The sequence below is a fragment of the Uranotaenia lowii genome, chromosome 2, assembly GCF_029784155.1.
Source record: "Uranotaenia lowii strain MFRU-FL chromosome 2, ASM2978415v1, whole genome shotgun sequence".
NCBI classification, from domain to species: domain Eukaryota; kingdom Metazoa; phylum Arthropoda; class Insecta; order Diptera; family Culicidae; genus Uranotaenia; species Uranotaenia lowii.
Genome location: NC_073692.1, coordinates 270840674 through 270846673, shown reverse-complemented (window position 1 = coordinate 270846673; position 6000 = coordinate 270840674). Strand labels below are relative to the sequence as shown.

Genomic DNA, 6000 nt, shown 5'->3' with positions numbered 1-6000 from the left:
AGAATGTCTCCAGAAGAGGGTTTTGCCATTTATTCGGTCCCACAAAGGTCCGAAGAAGTTCTGGCCGGACCTGGCAAGCTGCCACTACAGCCGGGGTGTCGTTAAGTGGTATAAGGAGAACAAGATCGATTTTGTTGAAAAAAAGTATCAATCCACCAAACTGTCCGGATTTTCGTCCCATCGAGAAATATTGGCAACAGTTAAGGGCAAACTGAAGAAATGTGGCAGAACCATGAAAAAATACGCTCAAATGGAAAAGTGGTGGAACAAGATGGCGAATGAGGTTACCAACAGCACTGTGCAGAAAATGATGGGTGATATCACTAAAAAAGTTTCTAAAATTCATTCGAAAAGCTGACGAATGATTTTTATGTTTTTTTTTCCTTCAAGTGCAATAAAAACCCTACAAAATGACATTTTTACTTTTGTTGTACGTTATTTCTTTGCGGAGAAATGATCTATTTTATCCGACCAGATTCTATGTGAAACATACTTTATTCGACCTGTTGAAAATTACATGAGATGTCAATCTAGCCAAACCAAGCTGAATCTGATATATGAGATAGTTTAAATGGTGACAAGCTAAAACAGTGTGTGGTTTCCCCAGTTCACATTATCTTCCTCTTCGAAAGAAGGTAGACACCCTTGAGGAACCAAAACATAATTCATGTCCTTCCGCAAGAGGACACTCAGTCAGTAGGTATCTCCGTTCGAGAGGGCTGCACCGGGAATGAGAGAAATGTTTGAATCCCCTGGACTTGGTGGATTCCACGTGAAATTCTCGCGAATGGCTTTTCAACGAGAGCGCTCGCGAATCGGCATCCCCCATCATCATCGTCATCATTATCATCACTGAGAATACGAATCGATGACGTTCCTCTCGCGGCGCGCCATGAAAGAGGGGACTGCTCGCACTGCTTGTGTCCCCACACGCGCGCGGGACTCCAAATAAAACCATCAACTAACTTCTTCGGCCGATCCAAGCCAATACTAAAACGGAAAACAGAAAAACAGTTTGTAATGTACTCTTTATCCGTTCGGTCGCGAAGCCGGTCTCCGCAGAAATACATTCATATTATTTTGTTCTTGTCATCATCTTGTAAATGATTCAAACAGGGGGGACAAAAAAGTTGCAACAAATTTAGTGCGCCTTCTATTATTCGGTATGTGGCTTTGCTTTCTTACCAAAAAGGAAAAATTCCTAAACGAATGTCTGTCCAAAGTGTTGTTTTATTTCGGGGCTTAAGTTTTGTGCCTTCCCCATCCTGATGGGACGATTTTCCCGGGATTGATTTTTCCTTTTTCCTGAGTTTTCCAAGCGTGGATGTTATTTCCGTCGCCATTTAAGAGAAGTTGGACCGCGGGATGGTCTCCGGGTCAGAACCTAAGCCAACAAAAAAGGGACTTGCACATTCGGCATGATACCAAACGCTTCGGAAGGAATAAGATTGCAGTTCTGAAAACATGTCGTCGCGAAAGGAAAACGATTTTCTTTTGTTCCGAGTGCAGTGAGCAGATTTTCTTTATGACTTTTTGAGGCCATTGCAAGGAGAAGAGAAAAAAAAAGAGTCCAAGTTACAAATCGTGGGATCAGGACAAAAAGACTCACAGATCTGTATCGTTTCTCGTTTTTTCGGTGTTGGTGTGCGGTTCAACAAACGTGTGAGATGTGGCGAATTTCATTCTAAGCAATCATTATGATCTATACCTAACAGCACTCGAACGAAGCGAAGGAAACGGGCGGCCGGCGGCGTCTCCATTGATCCCCAAAACCCAAAGCCCCTTCGCGCCCTTCGTATTCCGATTCCCAATATTTAAGTGCGGCAGGGCGGAATGTCATCAACCCATGTCCTTCGCGGCGAATGCATCTTTGGCCTTCTTTACGAGACGCGGAGAATGAAAAAAAATCGTTTTCCGGAGCAAACAAAAATGCTAGGGATACACAGCGAGAATCATCATCGCTACGTTAGACGGACAAACGTGTTTGTGAATGTGTGGGAGTCAAATCCCTTCCCCCAGCTGTATAACTATCTGAAAACTATCCAATTTTCCACCCCCCAATGAAACAATGGACCATGAACTTCGCGGAAGCAGAGGTGCCAGATTTGTAATTATTTAGTGATCTAGTGAAAGTGTAGAGCAATGGAAGAAAATCACAAACGCTAAAGGAATTTTGAATGATTACAAATATTTGAACTTGGAATTATTTTATGAATCTGAAAAAAGGAACACAAGGAAGAAAATTTGTGTCTTATATGCCTACTGGATATAACCAAATATCCTTTGACAGGAATTCTGGTTAGGATTCGGTTAAATGTGAGAAAATGACCGAACAAAAATTTGGAACATCTTTTTTTCACATCTTGTCAATTTTCTTCAGGGTTTAAACATGAAAAACAAAAATTGTGTTGACTAAAGATTAACCAATTGTTTTCTAAAATTGATTCCGAGTTTTTTTTTATATTCAAGACGATAGTATTATCTCCACTCTTATACGCTTGAATATTCAATGAATTAAAATAACCAAGTAAACCCTGATTTAAACTTTAGTCATTTCTTCCTCTAAAGTTTTTTTCTGTTCCGGCCTAATTTGTTGATATATTTTCGCCTATCTAACAGAAAGGTTTTGATTTGGTTATCGGTCGATTGGGGAGATCATTTATTACACTAGTTTACAGCATTTTTGAACTTAGTATACTGAAGGTCATTTTAAATGACAATTGGGCGCTGAATACGAAAATGAAATTCAAAAAACCTCAGTAGAACAGTTTTTAAGTTATGCTCCAAATATGAAATTTTGGAAAAATAAAAAAAGTACTTGTACTTACATTGAAATATCTTGGACTGCATTACGAAAAATTGAAATTTCTTTTTTGCACAATAAAGGTGAACAAATTAGCTTTCGATCATCTGAACACCATTTTTGCGCATCATTAACAGTATAGTTGATATTAGTGGCTTTATGAAAGAAAAAAACGTATAAAAACACATTTTTTCCGAGAAAATTTTGTTTCAGCAAAAGTTTTTAACTCGATGGTAACATTTAAAAAATCTAATTTTATATAGGCCTTGAATATGATTTTAAACCAAAGATTTCAAGCTGTGATTTATCAAAATCAGTTGACAATTGAAGAAGTTACGGTTACTTTACCATAACAGTAACTTCTGCATTTTTTAATAATTTAACGAACCGCAGTATACTAATCATAGTACCGAATGAACTAAACATGTTAAATCTCACTCTTTCCAAGTCAAAATTATTTATTAGCTTACCAGAAGGTCACGTGCCAAATTTCGGAAAGATCTGACCATGGGGAGGGGTTACTTGAGTCTCAAACGTGACTAGGATTTTAAAGTATTATTCTCGGGAGAAGAAAACAATACTGGTTTTCATTAATAACTTTTTTCTTCACTAGCCGATTGATTTTTTATGATAAATTTTATTCGAGCCTTAGTTGAGACAAATATTTCACTCGAAGACTGTAACATTATTGGACATGAAACAAAAAAGTCATTGCGTTTACCAACGGGGAAAACACAAAATAGTTGAAACAATTTTCTATCTCAAATACATATTATACTCATGATGACTCTAAAAATGGAAAAAAGATTATCTGACTAGGAGGAATCGAACCTAGAACTTTCACTTCACAAATCTGAAGTGCTATCCATTAGACCAGTGGTTTTCAAAGTGGTCCCTACCGCCCCATTGGGGGCGTTGAGGGCTTCGTGGGGGGCGGTGAGCTCAATGTTGAAATTTGGGGGGCGTTGGAAGGGCTCAGGGGGGCGGTTTTCACAAATCACGAATCAACATAGATTTGGAATAACAACGAGTAAGTTCGATGCAAAAAATGAAATCACCTTCAAAACTAGACATCAGGTTGAAGACTAAAATATTTATGATTTCACAGAGCTGCAAGCAAATTTTTTGTTCCAGTATCTCAATAGTTATTTTTTAATGTCGTTAAAAGATTTTTTTAAATTTTCATTGATTTTGTATACGCTCTACATGTTGATCTTGTTTGGTGAGAATATTTTGGGTTATACTAGAACAAGAATAATCTTAGATAGCATTGCTTGATAAACTTCAAAATGTATTGTCTCCAAAAATCTGATAAACAGGAAATACCTTCGAAAAAATCTGTATTCGAAGGCGTTATCTGTGATTTTGTGATGGATTTTTTCTAAAGAAATTGTGTAAGAATTATTTTAGATCAGAGAATTTTTATTTCAAGTTCTTATTTTTTCATCTCGATTTCAATCGATGCAAAAAATCAATTGTGCCATTTGTGGATAAACTTTTGATCTTTTCGGTTATCACGAACATTGTCTGGATTATGTTATTAGAATCTTATTTAAACTTCAAGAGCCGTAAATGCTGCATAACTTTGAACAGGACTCAAATTCAGATATCAAGAAGTAATACTATTCTCACGTTATTTTACCGGCTTTACAGTATTTGTATTCATTAATGCAATTTAGTTTTCAACACTATTGCAAATTAATGATAAATAGTAATTTTTTTTTACCAAAATTTAAGATACATGATTTGATATCAAACTTTTTAATCAGTTTAAGTAAGTGTCCAGGAAACTTTACATAGAATTAAGTGTTTACTGGAGGTTTGAAGCAATATTAGGCCCTTGGAACCAAATAAGTATAAGTTATGGTAGCTAGATTGCCCTGATATTTATTGAAAAATTCGTCAAAAGTTTGATCCGGCTTGGTTGCCCGGAATTATTCACTTCATTTGCCAAAACAAACAAAATTAAAAACAAACTGTGTTGTTAAAATTTTTATTTATGATTCCAAAAAGAAATTTTTTGAACAAATTTTAAGGAAATAATCGTGAAAAGTTTTTTGAATGCCTGAATAAAAACTGCTGATAAATTATGACGAAAACAAGTTTTTTTTCTTGATTTTTGTAAAGAAATTCTTGAGGAGAAAATTTGTCTGGATATTATCCGGGTTTTTGGTCAACAATTTTGAAATCAAACACCCGAATTTTGCCAGGTTTTTAGATAAAATATCCCGGATTTATTCGGCTCGGGGACGTGCTGGAAAAATTCTGACAACCTTAGTATAAGTGAATAAAAGTAAATTTCGAGAAAACACGATTCTAATTTGTTATGTTTAGTAATTTTCCATATATTTTTTAAGAAAAAGCTCTTTTCTCTCGAACAAAATAGTATGCAAATAAAATACTAAAAATCTCAAAAATCATGAAATATAGTTCGAAATATATGAATCGTTTGACATTATCAAACCAAAATCGACCATTTTCACACTTATAACCCTTTTGGATCTGAGGGCCTCATATAAATTTGAATGAGTTTTGAGTTAAGCCTTACAAAAAACATCAAGCTAAAAGCTTATCAGTTTTTGACGATCCAAACATTTTAATTTTTTCAATAGATTTTCTGAAAATTTGCTCGGGGGGGCGTTGAGCTCGGAAATTTTGCAAAAGGGGGCGGTGAGTGAAAAAAGTTTGAAAACCACTGCATTAGACTATTGGAGCACTTGAATTATTGCCGCTCAAACTCAAATAAGTATTTAATAGGTGCATCGATGCCTCAGCCGATTCTCAGTTTGCTGCTTGAAATCAGATCCTTGCAACGATATACTTCAGTCTCCTATGCTCTCAAGGCAAAAAAGCTTAAACCTGAGGAAGAAAAAAAAGCTTAAAAACGAGATTCACTAACACGTTGCAAATAGATGTTGGTCACACGATAAATAGACAAATTCTGTATCATTGCCAGATTTCTGCAACGATAGCTTATTTCTGCAACGGCAAAAAAAGCTTAAATCTGAGGAAAAAAAACTTAAAAACGAGATTCACTAACACTTCGCAAATAGATGTTGGTCACACGATACATAGACAAATCCTGTATCGTTGCAGGGATCTGATCGTTGCAGGGATCTGGATATAGGCCCTTATTCTCAGATCCCTGCAACGATACAGGATTTGTCTATGTTTCGTGTGACGAACATCTATTTGCA

At 36.1% G+C, this 6000-nt stretch overlaps 1 protein-coding gene across 4 annotated transcripts in view; it reads left to right on the top strand.

Annotated features, from left to right (window-relative positions):
- The first annotated feature begins 1027 nt into the window (after nucleotides 1-1027).
- Nucleotides 1028-6000, top strand: part of LOC129750014 (endothelial zinc finger protein induced by tumor necrosis factor alpha) — a 109377-nt gene continuing 104404 nt past the window's right edge. For all 4 annotated transcript variants that reach the window (XM_055745195.1, XM_055745194.1, XM_055745193.1 and 1 more), the window contains exon 1: nucleotides 1028-1163. The gene's annotated coding sequence lies outside the window, so the exon portion shown is untranslated. The remainder of the gene's footprint in view (nucleotides 1164-6000) is intronic.